Source organism: Sinohyriopsis cumingii, chromosome 2, assembly GCF_028554795.1.
Source record: "Sinohyriopsis cumingii isolate HCF-2022 chromosome 2, ASM2855479v2, whole genome shotgun sequence".
NCBI lineage: Eukaryota > Metazoa > Mollusca > Bivalvia > Unionida > Unionidae > Sinohyriopsis > Sinohyriopsis cumingii.
This window is the reverse complement of record NC_142962.1, coordinates 103793311-103809791: the sequence shown is the minus strand read 5'-3', so window position 1 is coordinate 103809791 and position 16481 is coordinate 103793311. Positions and strand designations below refer to the sequence as shown.

Genomic DNA, 16481 nt, shown 5'->3' with positions numbered 1-16481 from the left:
TATTTATGGAACAAGGATTGACCAACAAATTGCAAATGCATTTATATTTTCATTCACTTCTCAGTCAATCTTATTTTGAAATAACAGAGGTGGTCCGGACAGATTGTTGTTCTACACAGTTGTCAAAATATGTCGAACGAAAACTCCACAAACAAATGACAGAACATGAACCTATCAATGGAAAGTGACATCCTTCATACAGAACGAATCGCAGGGGTAAGGTGGAATTGATCAGCTGCAAACTGACAGGTACGCTAATGTGCTTGACCAATCAGTGCACGTTTCGACAAGCTATTAGTAATGCCATACTTAACAACGGGTAATTTATCCAGTTAAATCGCGTGATAAAACAATATTGTGACCATGGTGAAAACGTGTGCATAGGGCCTTGGTAATCAGTAGATACTCGGTAATCAGTAGATACATACTCTGACATACTTGTTTGCGGTGACATTTATACTGTTCCCAATACCCCGTCGAAGTATGCAGAAATGTATGAGGTGGATCACATCTTAAGACCGGCCCAAAGAACATCAAAACAATCGATGGAGATGACCATGTGTTTGCGTGTACGAAGAGTCCATTAAAATAGCAGAGAAAAATATACTTCAGTGAATCTATAGACATGTCATTATGACCTAATGGATTGGGACTTTTTACTCATTATTTTGACCTAATGAATTGGGACTTTTTACTCATTATTTTGTTTGGTGTTTAGCAACAAACTGACAAATGAGCACATAAAAAAGTTTAGTGCCAATAGCATCACAAAGAGCTTTAAACATGCATAAGTGAATATTCAAATTATTCGTCGATCTATGATTCGCGATTATGAAGCCACATTAACTATAGATGGGAAATAAACGCGAAGTACTAAATTACTCAAAAGATCAATATACTATCATAAGCAACTGATCGATTGATTGACATCTTTATTTCCAATCATTCTAGATACATAAACAACAAACGATTAAATCGTACAAGTAATATGAAGAAATAAAGATAACTTTAAAATATTAAACACAAAATATCCTTGCTAATAACGTTCAATCAAGGCGCCCCGAGCGGTCTAAAGCGCTCACCGTTCCGGATCACTGCCATTTCACCTCTGTCTGCGTGGGTTCGAGTCCAAGGCTCGGCTAGCGTGGGTACGTGGGAAGGCCTGTCAGTAGCTTCTCGTGGGTCGGTGGTTCTTCCCTGGGTTTTCCAGGGTTCTTCCTCCACCAGTTATACTCGCCGCCATGTATAGCCTATCTTGTGCTGAAAATGGCGTTAAACCCTAGAACTACAACAACAACAATGTTCAGTCAACGTTGCACACACAGCATGCAAAATAAACCGGAAAATGTATACATTATTAAGAAACATTAAATTATTCTACATCTTTAAGTTGTAAAGAGTAAATAAACATTCAAAGCGTACAATTTAGGAAAATAAAGTCAGCAGCAATGCCAATTATATGCCAGTCTGGTTCAATATCAAACGTCTCGCATACCTTTCCCACACTAGAGCAACGGCTGTGATACACAAGAGAGGGAAATGGGTAATCTGAGCATTACTAAAGTGAACTATGGCATTAACGGGTAATCGTTTTCAAGGGAGTATTGACAGCATCAATATTGGACGTGTAAAGATGCACACATTATTTATGAGAGAGAGAGAGAGAGAGAGAGAGAGAGAGAGAGAGAGAGAGAAAATAGTGGTAAAATGCGGTGCATAAAACACTACTGGCTCGAGAGGTTAGTTACGCAAGGATGAACATTTTCATGAGTCTAATGTTTTAAATTTATAGCGTGCAAGGCATAGGCTCTTCCTGTAGTCTGAAGAAAATTTCCAAAGATTTCCTGTGATCAACGCCGAAAACGTCATCATGCTATTTATAGAGAAAAAGCAAATGTTCGAATGCCAAGTTGTTGCGCACAACATAGCCACGAAATTCCAAATGGCCAAATGAGGTAATGTTGTGCTTTATCATTTACATGTGGATTTACGAGTTGCCAGACATATAATTTGATCCGGAAACATTTTATACATGTCGCCGAAAGGACCCTTAAGCCGACCGTAACTCATGAGCTGCAAAAAATACCGGTAAGTGTATGAAATGTAAACCGATCTGTTGCCATCACATTTGTCTGCAAAAACTGTGCGATTTAATGAATAGGTTAAATCAGCTCCCAAAACCGTTCATCGGTATCAGTACAAGTTTGGGGGTGGGGGTAAGAGGGGCGATTTTATTGACCCAACTCTGCCAGTGTCCACTAAAAGCGAAACACATTCTTGTCGAGTGTATTGGCATCTACAACGTGAGCCACAAATCTTCTGATTTTAACTCGATTGAAAGAAATTTATGACGATGTACTACCAAAGAAAATGTATTTTAAGCTAATGCGGTATTTCAAGAATTAAATAATTTTGTGAGAAAGCTTGCCAGTATTTTCTCGAGGGTCGGTGGTTCTTTCCGGGCATTTCCCGGGTTCTACCTCCACCATTAATACTGGCCGTCATGTATAGCCTATCGTGTGCTCAAAAATGGCGTTAAACCCTACAACAACATCAACAACAACAACAAAAATAACTTTTACTTGTATAGTTCAGTATATTTATCTTGCACAATCACATATTTACGTTTACCAAAAAGGTTTATCTTCATCAATTTGCTTTTCAGCCATATGTTATCTTTACACTTAAACATCTTACTCGTTAATCGGCATATATATATATATATATATATATATATATATATATATATATATATATATATATATATATATATATATATATATATATATATATATATGAATGAATGACAAATGAATAATGAGAGGTAATGATGAACGACTGTAAGGAGATTAACGGTGCCATGTCTTACATTTTGAGGAAAAGTGACATTTTTCAATTACTTTAAAAATTAAAGTTAAATTAATTAATCTGAACTAAAATTTTCATCAAAATATTAAAATAAATGTAACATAAAAACGAATTTCACGCAACAGCCATAATCTATAATAACAACATGCAAAGTGTTTTGTCAAAAATATTATCCTGATGTAAGTTACTTAAAAATGGAAGCATTTTCCATGTAATCCAAATTATTTTCCAGTATAATCGTTGAAAATACAATGAAAAACGCTCCACTCTCGAAAACAATCAGCATATTTTTTCGCATCCCATATAATGAGTCGACCGTAGTTCGTGGTTCTGCGGCCATAAATGATTATCGTACCTTTGTCATGACAACCAATGTGGGTCCGGAGATGGCTGATCAGTCCGATCCGGGCCCGGAAGAGTCTGTTGCAGTTGTTGTTGTTGTTGTTGTAGGGTTTAATGCCATTTTCAGCACACGATATGCTATACATGGCGGCCAGTATTAATGGTGGAGGAAGAACCCGCGAAACCCCGGAAAGAACCACCGACCAACGAGAAGCTACTGGAAGCTTTCTCACATACCCACATTGGCTGAATCCGAGACTCGAACCCACGCAGACAGAGGTGAGATGGCAGTGATCCGTAACGGAGAGCGCTTTAGACCACTTGGCCACTCGGGGCCCCCGTCTGTTGCATTAGGGACATGGATGTACAGATTGCTGACCGGGAGTTGCAGAACTTCTGTTCATGAATTTGCACAGATCAAGTTTTTTTTTTTGAAGCTGCGTCCACTAGTCTTTTCTGCTCAAAGGATGCCGCACCAGCATTGACCTGACTGCGCCACGCAGATCGGTTAGCAGCGACACTCTCCCAGCTGTCAGGATCAATGCCTAGGTTCTTCAGCGAAGCCCTTAGGGTGTCCTTGTACCTCTTGTTCTTACCACCGTGAGATCTCTTGCCTTGGTGTAGATCTCCATAGAAGACCTTCTTAGGTAGGCGTTCTATCGGCATGCGGACAACATGGGCAGCCCATCGATCGGAGTTGCGCCTTGCACAGCATAGTGTGGATATTGGTCATGCCGGCCTTAGTGAGCACCTGTGTTCAGTACCTTGTCCTGCCATCTGATTTTCAGTAGTTTTCTCATGGAGCTCATATGGAAGTGGTTCAGATTTTTAACATGGCGGCTATACACAGTCCATGTCTCGCAAGCACAGAGGAGGGTGGGGAGACCAACCGCTGAGTAAACTTTGAGTTTTGGTGGCAAACTTGATGCCTCTACTATCCCATATAATTGAGCGGAGGTTACCAAATGCTATGCTGGCTTTGGAAATCCTGGTGTTAACCTCATTGTCTATGTGGACTGCTTGTGAGAGGGTGCTGCAGAGGTATGTGAACCTGTCTACATTTCTGAGCTTTTGGCCACTGACAGTGATGGATGGTTCCAGGTAATCTTCTCCAGGAGCTGGCTGATGCAGAACCTCGGTCTTGCTGATAGAGATGGTGAGTCCGAAGTTGGTGCACGCTGTGGAAAACAGGTTCATGCTCTGTTGCATGCCTGCCTCCGTGCTGGAGTTGAGGGCAACAGTCATCTGCAAACAGCAGGTCGCGAATGTTCTCAGCTTGGACTTTGGTTCTGGCTTGAAGCCTCCTCAGGTTGAATAACTTCCCATTCCAATGGTATCGGAGACATACTCCAACATCGCTGTCCTTGAAAGCATCCATCAACGTTGTGGAGAACATGAAGCTGAAGAGAGTGGGGGCTAAGACGCATCCTTGTTTCACACCATTCAGCAAAGGGTTTGGAATAGTTACCCTGGTCCTGGATTCTGGCAAGCATGCCATCATGAAACTGCCTCACCATTTCAATGAAGGCTTCTGGACAACCAAATCTGGCCACGATTTTCCAAAGGCCTTCCCGGCTGACAGTGTCGAATGCCTTAATAAACGTAAAATGTATATAAATGCCAAACTAGCCACCACGAGACAAAATCGAAAGAAGACAAATCGCATGAAAAATGTGTTAACAAAACGTAGATCTGATAACTTTAGCTATTAACAAGAGGCGTAATTGTATATATTGCATAATTATGGCTAATTTCTTAAATACCTATTAGACACTCTTAGCCAAAGTCTTACATAACAAACAAGCCTAAAAGTCTCAGTACTGGAGACCACATATCAGCATTAGGACCAATGAAAATGTTATGTCCAACAAGGTTACGTTTTAGGACCTGTTCTTTTTCTAGTATTTATAAACGATCTTCCGTTATTGTCAAAATTCCAGTATCTTCCCTGATGATAAAACTATCCACCATTCGGGCAGCTAAACATTTTGACACCTAGGTGGTATGTTGCTATGAAATAGATATAGTTGCTGGGAATCTAGCCTTGAATATGAGAAGACTGCTTCGGCAATGCTTTTAGCTTTTTCGACAGCCGGATCAATAGTGTTATTCTTGTATACCCTTGTTTTTTAAGTGCCTATTTTAGCTCCATCGATCTTGCATTGAGCATTTCCTCCCTGGAGTAGGTCCGTTCTTTGCGAACACATATGCTTCACACGTAGTTTTTCATTACATGTTAAGGATGACAGCTGGTAGGTAAAATATGTTGATGGGAGTCGGACGATTTGCAATACACCTTAGTTTCTGTTTCCATCTTGAAATATTAACCGAGTATATATGGATATATTGAATTTGTCTTGCGACCAAAATGTGAATCTTTGGTTGGATGGATATTGTTTCCAAATCTAAAGAACTTCTGCACTGGGTAGGAACACATCTGCAACTCCGAATCCTCGATCACAAAACATTCAAATTCAAATTCATTTCTGAAATAATCCATCAAATGCGTACTTTTAAAGCTGAGGTCACTGTCCTGTGATTTTAGTGACCTCCACCTCCACCCTAGGATGCATCCAGGTCCCTAAATGTCAAATACTCTACCCCACCTTGTGCAAGATCATACCAGATATGAACACTCTAGATCGGTGAAGACTGAATTCAGGTTTCAAAGACGGACAGATGAAAGGACAAAGAACATATCTGATTTTATCAGTAAAAATGAACTGTGATACATTTCTTATCTTAAAGAACTATTTTAAAAACACTATTTCAATCGTTTTTTGTCATACTACTTTAACATTAGTATATGGACTTATCCATATAATCTCCAATAATACAATGTCTCGAATGCTTACTTCTCGAAATTTGTGGGGTTGCATAATCAACGAGATGACTATCGATTGACTGAAATCTCGCCAGTCGCTATAGTGCCGCAGCTGCGTACAAAAACACGGTCATATAACATTTTAGAATAAAATATTCTGACATGTTTACTATATAATAAATTATTAGAAATCATCGATCCACTTAAGAGGATGCTTTCAAAATTTGCATGAATATTTTGTAGGAAGAAATCAACTAGGGGGGATATTCGTACAATATTAGCATCAATATCAACACGTATTCCTACAAGCTATTCAAGTAAAGAGGGTATCTCGACATTTCCAGTAAATACGGCATCACAGTTTCCAGTCAATAATCAATAAGTTTCCCAAAAATAATGTGTTACGGAGTTTCAAGTTAATACTGTGCAATGATTTTCCAGTTTGTATCAAGAAATTCAAAATATAAGTATACAAAGATATCCAAGAAGGAGCAAATAAAATCAAGTAAAAAATGTCATGTACATACATTCATTCATTCATACATACATACGTACGTACGCCTGTGCGTACAAACAGAAAGACATACATACATACATACATACATACATACACACATAACTGCCTACCTAATTCACCTACCTACTTTCTATACATACATGCATGCAACCATACAGACATACGCACGCAAGAATGAAAAATCTCATATTCGATCTTAAACGATGAAGTTTCTTCCTTCATTTTACAGCCTGGCGAAGTCTTCGGTCTTTTTTTCTAATTCTCTCTCCCCCCCCCCCCGGACGCTAATCTCTTGAATCGTATTTATTACAAAATGCCATGTTTCATGGAATAGCGCCAGTTAAATTAACCGAGAAAAACATAATGGGTATTCTTATCACCTGTTCACCTGCCAAATGAAGAACAGAAAAAAGTCAAGTTATGGAAAGAGTATCAACCCACTTCTTAATAATAAATAAACCAAATGCTATGCGCATTAACCTAATAATGAAAGAGGAGGTACAAGGAAATCGTATCAGATAGGCATAAAGGTTCCCGCAGATCGGCTTGTCTCGCTTGATAACTGAGTAATAGGATGAACGCTCATAACCAAACCTACATATCACACCAAAGAACCATCACGGTTGTATCCTTCTGTGTTTAGGAACCCGTATGAGCTGTATCATTTTTTTAAAAGTTAAACGTGCCTGAAACTATTATCACGAATTCCATACATGCAATTAACAAATCGCAACTGTCATTATAGATGATCTTAAAACAAGATAGAAAAGAAGAGTCTCAAGAAGGCACTGACGCTTTTCTATCCGAAAGGAATTTCCAAGATTTCAAGCTAAGATCACTTCTTCTTTATGTTCATTATTGCATTATTATCTCCCCGTGGGGCCCAGTTTTCATTTAGAACCAACTAGGTATCATATGATGGTACAACTCCCATGTCCATATGTCCAAACTTTCTTCAGGAGTACCGAGAACAAAATCTTCCAGATGGTAACTTTGGTGGCCATACTGGATGTCAGATGGGAATAATTTTCATTTAGACACTATCATGTCTTAAGGTGAAAACCCCACGTCGAAATGACTTAGTTTTTAGGAGTATAAATAACAAAAGCTTAAAGATGGCTGCCATAGTGACAATTCTGGATGGCATATTGGCACCTGTTTCATTTTCTACCAACTAGACATCAGAAGACGTCTTCTGGTGAAATCCCATTGTCTATATGACTTTCAGCTCTGGAGGAGTAGCGATAACAATTTCTTCAAGATGGTTGCCTCAGATCAGCACCATTTTAGGACCAACCAGACATCATGAGAAGTCTTTTAGCGATAACATCATGAACATTGTTCTGAAGGGGTAGTAATAACAAAATCTTCAAGATGGCGACTGTGGCGGCCATACTGGATGTACCAGCGGTACAGTGCTCACACATGATTAACTAGGCGTCATAAGAAGTCAGTGTGCTATTCCGTTCAGAATGAGTAACAAAAAGTTTAGATTTTTATTTCAGAACAACATAACACTGGGATGAACGAGCGCGCGTGCATGTGTGTGCAAAGTTTTATAGCAATTCTAAAATCAGTTTGGGAGAAACAGTGGTAAGTCTAGTGTTATCCGTCGAACGGATTTCAGATGACAAACGATGGACAACAGGCCATTCCATACGCGTTTCTGGTCTATTGAACAATCCGACAGTACACGAGTAGAACATTTTCTCCGTCTCATTTTAATTACTGATAAGATCAGCTTTGAAAAGCAAATTTTACTTAATTTTTTACTTCGTATTATCAGATACTTACGCTCCTCTTCTGAGAATCGTATACTCATTATTCCCACTATGAAAACAAAGTCATATGGACAGCGTTCTTTTGCATACCAGGGCCCAGCAGCGTGGAATGAATTGCCCACTGAGCTCAGACACAAAGACACAGTGATCACATTCAAGAGTGCTCTCAAAACTCATTTATTTTGACTGCAAGAACAGACTTAAAGACCTAATAATGTTTCCTACCTTAAATATTCTCAGCATGTTTGCTTTTTATGTTTTCTAATTTCATGGTGTTTGTTTTTGTAATCATATCATTATATGTTTTTTATCTCATAGGTGTTGTCTAATGTTGTAAAGCGCTTAGAGCTTCTAAAGATTAGGCGCTATACAAAGTCCTCATTATTATTATTATTATTATTATTATTATTATTATTATTATTATCAACCAACCATAGCGTGCCAAACCCATTTATCCAGTATTTCTAGACTGGTTCTAATAATCGTTTATAATCAGTACCACAATTCCTACAAAGATGTCTCTGCGGGCGGAACAGTAATCCATGCATAACAGGTTACAAGTTTTAGATGTTCAGTAATTTACTACAAATGTTAAACGTACATAGAGGATATTTTCTTTTCTTACGCTAATGCTGTATATGTTTCATCGTGTGGTAACAAAAGCTTGATATTTTAACGAGTGACCAAGGCACGAGTTCAAATATACAATTTTTGGTACTACAATATGAAAGAAGAAAAAGAAACTTTTATTTTTATTTTAGACCAAACTTGCTCTTGAATCCCCGTGTACAAGATTTAACTCTCTCTTCAGCAAAACACCCTCTCCCCTACCCTTTTTGTAAAATCGCCAAAGCGGTAGGATCTGGTTGACCTACACAGTAAATTACATTTTGCCACTTTGCAAACTGAAAACGATGCAAGTCTGATTCATCAATACATCACAGCAAGTTTGTCGTTGTCAAGGAAATAATGGGAAACCACTTAAGAGCTACGCGAATGGCGTTTGGTCACATCTTTTTTTTTAAACAAAGATTAATTTCCATGCTTGAAATGAAAGGCTGAATCTATTTATTTGTTCTAGCTCACAGAGTACTCATTTTTTATTTTGAAGGTACACATTTCTTAGACACACAATAAATAGTCGCATGAGATGATGAGAAATCTTACATTTTCACATGTGAAAATATAGGAATGAAAAAATATCAAAATTAGTTCGATAATATGTCTCTATATTTCACACTTAAGTATGTAAATAAATAATTGATTGCAAGTTTTAGATGTTCAATGTTTTCAGATGTACGGTGATTTATTATTACATGTACAGTAATTCATCATAATGCGATATAGAAATGAATCACTGAGAACAGAGTGGCGATATGGCCTCAGAAACTAATTTATTTGCAGATTCATCAAATATAGCTGCAAGCTGGTTATGTATTTCCATTTTAAATGTATTTCTTTTCTTTTTCTCTCCTTCCACCCAAACAGGATTAACAGATCATAAATAAAACATGTCAAAAACTGTACATTTGTGCAGCAATGAAAAGGTGCCACAAATACAAATTGAAATAATAACGAGGACGTTTCATGTATTAGCTTATTTAGTTTGCACATTAATCGTGCTAAATGCCACTGAATAAAGTTAATAGTGCCCTGTTTACGCTCCTTTTCAATGTATCTCATACCGCTTTAATATACGACAAAATGGAGAACGTTTTAGATCAAAACTCAATTAAATGTTCGTATCCTTCTTGAAGCATCAATTATGACTCGTCATTGTTTGAAAACATGGAAAATCGGGAATACGGCAGTGAAACCATCTCTGCTATTCGTCAGCAAGAACAAGATTTTCAAATTAGCTGTTGTGATACACATATTCGATGTTAGCTTGGCAACATTTTCACCATTTCATTGACGACAAAGTGAACGTCGTTAGAAGTCGTTTGGCGAAAAACTCATGTCATAATGAGTATCCATTCAAGGGCAGCTGTGACACCAAACCTTTTTAAGACAGTCGCCATGACAGCCATAATGGATGTACGACTGGCACTATTTTCATTTCGGACCAATTAAGAATCTTAATAAGTCTTTCGCTTAAAACTCCATGTATATATAGCCATTTTGAGACGGTGAGAGATACAATTTTCAAGATATGATTTCCCATCAATAAGTAACAATAAAAGATTATTATACTGGACGTCAGATCGGTAATATTTTCATTTCCAATCAACTGGACATCATCAAAAATTCTTCTAGTGAAAACCAAACGTCAGTATGACTTTCTGTTCGGGTAGAGTTTTGATAACAAGATTTTTAAGATGGTTGTAATAGCGGCCATATTGCATATCGGACTGGCATAATTTGTTATTTAAAGCCTGCTAGACATGATAAGGAGTAATTCAGTGAAAATCCCAGGATGATACGACCATCCATTCTGGATGAGTAGCGATAATAAGATCTTCAAGATGTCAGCCGTGTCGGCTATTTTGAATTTTCGATCGACACTATATTCATTTAGGACTAGCCAGACATCATGAGACCTTTTGTGTGAAAATTCATGTTGATATGACAATCCGTTTAGGAGGAGGTGCTTGAAAGAAAAGACAAAAGATATTCAAAATAGTCGCAGTGGCGGCCATACTGGATGTTCGGGCAGCACCATACCATTCTCATTTCGAACGAACCAACTCGACCATTGGATGAATATGTGTGTAAAATCTCCAAGCAATCTAGTAAGTTGTTTAGAAGGAGTATCGGTAACGGATGTGATAACGGATGGACGGATGGACAGACGACCAACCACGGACAACAAACCATACCATAAGCTCGTCTGGTCCATGATCAGAAGAACAAAAACCACAACAGGTCTACTAACAATCATCAAAATTTTCATTTAAAAACTGCAATGTGACGCTAAAGCCCACCTCAATCTACACAAGTAAGGTGTAAACGAAAACATAATCGATTCATTCTTTGTCCGAAAACAATCACTAAAAGAACAAACGATACAAAAAGAATCATCTGACGCAGGATAGAAAATTGTTTCTCTATCCTAAACTGTTGTAAGATTTGGAAACTTTGTTTAATGGATGTACTTATATAGCTAATTCTTCTGCAGTGGCAAAAATGTACAAATACAATGCAAAGCAAAATGTTCTGCCTTTAAATAGAATTTATACATGTTTTGGTTCACTGATACAGTGGAAACATTTCACAATCGTCGCTTCTACACTTCTGACAATACAATGTTTCCACTTAACTTGTGAAATGTTTCACAATAACTACTAAATTTCAGATGAATAAATCAAATAAATATAAGTGTGCGCGACTTTAAACAAAAAAAAACAAAAAACAAACTATGTACAAAACTTCACGTCGAGAATGACACTACCGCTGCCAACGCCAGAAACGTGATGTTTACATTCTCGCCATCATCTAAACGCTGGATCGACACAATTAAAAAACCAACAAACAACAAAACAATCCCCAAAAACAAAACAGTGGCATTGCCAGAATCTTACTTATTAAAGAGTTGCGAATCCATTAAAGACTTGGGTTACTCCCATGGTGAATCATCACGCTTTCAATATACATTTCTCCCACCCACCTCATCCTCGACATTAACCACGAAACCCAACCCCCTGACGACCCTACCCACCAAACCGCATTTACTTCGTCTGCATGCTATTACTGCATGTATAAAGTTTGTTAAAAAGATATTTACAAATGACGTTTAAATGTAAATAGCTGACCTTTGACCTATTGCGTGAAACCTAAGGAGAGTGCTCTAACAACTACACCATTTTTGCAGACAAGACTAATGTAACAAATGTATTTAATTTCCACCCAGCGGTCCAGAAGAAGACATTTACAAACTGACAAAGTTTCAGAAATATCACAATTTCCAGCATCCTCCTTTTTCTTGGAAAGATGGGGGAGGAGGATACAAAAAGACATATCGTGCCCACCGTTCAAGATAATGTCAACATATTTACCAGCAGACATTCTTACAGATAGGATCAAAATTCACAGAAGTGTCTTCTTCGTATCTGAGCAAAAAACTGAAATGCAGAACTGAATTTTTGGAGCAGGTCCCCAAATCTATCTTTAGAAGTCATTTTTTCCGATTTAAATCCAGGAGTCATGACTTTATAGGGCACATTTGCACTCATCGCATCCCTTATCTGCTAGCATTACCCAAACACACTTTTTCAGTTATCCTAAGTGAATCACCTTCCTACAATTCTGGAAAGTTTAATCATAAACGGGAACCTTAATGTCAAAACTTGGGGGAAAAAATCAATCTTAAAGACGGGCAAAGATATCAACCTAAGGCATACCTCAGGTTCCAGCTGTGGACTCGTACGTGCAAGTTTGTTTTCGAACTCAAAACTTTTTTTCTTTCTTTATACAGCGTTTGGCATCACTTTAGGTTTTAAATCATCTGAGCTGGAATGTAAACAAGGCTAAGTTTAATGCGCACTTAGTACTGCTCTTGGAAGCACAGTGCATTCCTACTTGCATACAAATATATTCAGTTGTTTATGTCACAGGTAGGGTGCTAATAACTGAAACACTTCGTTTCTCAGAACACTCAATCTTTAACAAAACCTATGATACAATTTAACCCAAATGTATGTTGATATTAACAGAAAAATCTTGCCGCGTTGTGAGTTTTTCAAGCATTTCTCAGATTTTTAACGGATATTGGCAGTCTTTTAAATGCCAAAGTATTGGATTTCGAGGGAATTTGGTACAGCAGTTGTAAGGGTTCTATTGTCGTGGTTCCCTAACATCTTATTACGTATATTTGTAAATTTAAGCAAATAATTCATATAAATTACGCCTGTAGAAACTACATTATCGGTGCTCTCTCTCTCTCTCTCTCTCTCTCTCTCTCTCTCTCTCTCTCTATATATATATATATATATATATATATATATATATATATATATATATATATATATATATATATAACACTACAGCTCTTGAGAGAACACTCAATTACTTAATACTAAAATTACATGAAAACACTCCACCCACCCCACCCCCACAGAGAATGGAGCTCCGATCTATTTTCGCCCATTATTCATGGTACCGTGTGTGTGTGTGTGTGTGTAACAAAGACAACACAGCATGTAATACCAGTAAACGACAAGGATGTAAGATGACATAGGCAATTAAATAACTGACTTATCAAAGAAATGTAACCAGGTTTTCCAAGACGACGGCTGACTGGGCTACGTGATGAGACATGTGTATCTCTGAAATCCAGATAATTCTTCCTCTGTTTCTTCTGGAGGAATGAAGTGCACGTGAGAAATAAGCCATTCCTTTCCCTATCATGAGTAATGATAAGGGAGTCAACAAATTAATAAATAGTCTTATGTATTTGTTGGAGGTAATAATGGAAGAACAAATCCCATAAACGAAGCTGCATGAATTTCAGGGACTCCCCACAACCTGTTGAAACAAAATGTTTATCACTCTCTGATCAGATGTCACTGGCTCATTTTGAACACTTAACACAAACCCTACTTACAACGGATTGACTTTTTAGAAACTAATTACCGGTGAGCTTTGCAATTAGTCGGAATATTTGAAAATAAATTAAGAAAATAATTTAAGCGTCGGACAGAGATTGCAAGTTTGAGCCACGTGTGATGTGTTCTCTAGATATCATCAATCACCGATGGAATGTAGGGGTGTTATGTTTTAGTTTGCAGAGAAAGGAAACATGCCGGTGACTGTTGCCATACCAGTCTAACAAGGGAAGACGATTACTCGCAATCTACGCAGTTATTTCTTCGCTAACTGCAAATTAATTGCCCATTTGCAGGGAAGGTGTCATATTCGTCATACCTAGCATTGTTCTCGTTCTTATAAGACACAATATGAATGAAGAAGATGATCACGAACAAATGTACAGTGACGTGCAATTTATGAGACTAGTTGAATAATGGTGTCTGCCACAAGATCGTTACAGCGAGTGGAATATATTAAACCATTCAACGAGTTTAACAAATACTGATGTCCAGTCAAGCGTAGATTTTGGTGTGTGGGTGTGTGAGAAGGAGCCAGAGACCAACTCCACATCCAACAATTAAGCGTGTAACAACCGGTATGTTTCGTACAGTCAGTTTTCTTTACGGTTTGATGGTTAAAATTATGCCCTGTAAACGTTTAAAATGTAGGAGCTTGTCGAACGATTTTTATAAGAAGATTTTTGCACACTGAAAGATCCAAGTATTAATTTAACAAAAAACAAATAAAAGGATGGCCTCGACCTTAAAATCCAGTCCAAGATCGACGAAATGCTGTAAAACGTGACTTTGAAGCGATCGAAATATGAACAAAATCAATCAAAGGGTTTTAGGAAACACCATGATTAAGCACATAAATAAACTTAAGCGACAACCTTAGAACAAAAAATTCTCCTTGACTATGACCTTGACAACAATGGTCAAGAGAGGAAGCCAGTTTGTTATAGAATTTTCATGGCTTCGTGAATTGTCCTAATAATGGACAAAATCCATGAAGAGTTTAGAAAATATAAGAAAATGAAAACACTTTAATCACAACCTAAACGCTATATATTTTATTACGTTTGCCTTGACCCCTAGATTATACGCAATAAAAAACGTTAAGAAAAAGTTTAACGCTAAATGTATATTACTAAACTTGACCCAAGGTCAAACGAGCAAGTGAACGTATCAATGAATGACTAGTATTAGCTTCATGAATGATCCATGCCAAACGTATCAATGAATGACTAGTATTAGCTTCATGAATGATCCATGCCAAACATATCAATGAATGACTAGTATTTACTTCATGAATGATCCATGCCAAACGTATCAATGAATGACTAGTATTAGCTTCATGAATGATCCATGCCAAACGTATCAATGAATGACTAGTATTAGCTTCATTAATGATCCATGCCAAACGTATCAATGAATGACTAGTATTTACTTCATGAATGATCCATGCCAAACGTATCAATGAATGACTAGTATTAGCTTCATGATTGATCCATGCCAAACGTACGATGAAACTCGATATGCGGGGGGGGGGGGGGGGGGGGGGAAAGAGAAAGATGGAGAGAGAGATTGAAAACATATGTTGGAAGTGAAGATAGGACATTGTCGGAAACGCAAGTACGGTTAATTTTCTTCCTAGCTTCTCTGCACAATGCTGCTGTTAGAATGAATATTTGGGTCGACATTTAAGTAAAACTCAAACAGAACAAATTTCAGGAGCCGAAAACGGCACCTCAGTTTGCAGCATGTATGCTGGATTTCAGCACGTTTTTAGCTTGAGAAATGCACATATTCTGGGTAAACCTACTGTAGACAGTACCGTTATGAAATACTATCTCTCAAATGTATTCCTCCGAGATGCACTGTGAGCGTGGCCATTGCGAATTTGTCAACAATTCGGATTAGGACTTCATGGCAACGATCAATTAAGGATATGATATCCTCTCAAGACAGCATACTGTATTTTCAAGGATCACCCTCGTTCTTTGCAAGTTTGTGATTAACTGCGCAGATAGTTCCAATGTCTTGTTTACGATGTAAAGTCTGTGATTCAGCGCAGCGATATTTGCATCCTTGGTTAAATTATGTAAAGCAGTTTCTGAGATGTTTTTTTTATGTATTATTTTGTTTCTTAACTCGGTAACGGTGGTCATTTGAACAACACATCTGAAGCATTTTCATCTCCAAAACTACAAAACTGAATTCAACCAAACTTCACAAAGAGACCCTGCTGTGAGCCTATCTCAATTGTGTTGGCCTACTATAGGCACCGATCCGCCTGGCCACCGTTACAAAAAGTTAGAAATCAAAATGTTTTCTCAGCACCTAATGGAATTTTACAAAATTTGACAGAAAGCAAAAATGGCATGAATACCTTTCAATTTTGCATAAATGATTAGCCGCAAGCATCGCCGCAATTAATATATAAAAATGAAACGACTCGGAAACCCTTTCTACACGACTTCGACTTTTTTAAAAAAATATATATATATATAAAAGCTTAACAGAACTTGATCGATTTTGACAATTAGCATTCAGCCATGAAGATCTTTCAAGCCAGCGTAAACGATACCGATCCAAAAGTGCGGTTTGTATAAGAAATGTTA

The 16481-nt window shown here is 37.6% G+C and overlaps 1 protein-coding gene across 2 annotated transcripts in view; it reads right to left on the bottom strand.

Annotated features, from left to right (window-relative positions):
- LOC149805524 (uncharacterized) overlaps nt 1–16481 on the bottom strand; it is a 73793-nt gene that overhangs the window by 28853 nt on the left and 28459 nt on the right. The window contains exon 3 of one of the 2 annotated variants that reach the window (XM_089950123.1): nt 12673–12781. The exons of the other annotated variant lie outside the window; for it this stretch is intronic. The gene's annotated coding sequence lies outside the window, so the exon portion shown is untranslated. The remainder of the gene's footprint in view (nt 1–12672; nt 12782–16481) is intronic. 2 annotated transcript variants of the gene reach the window in all.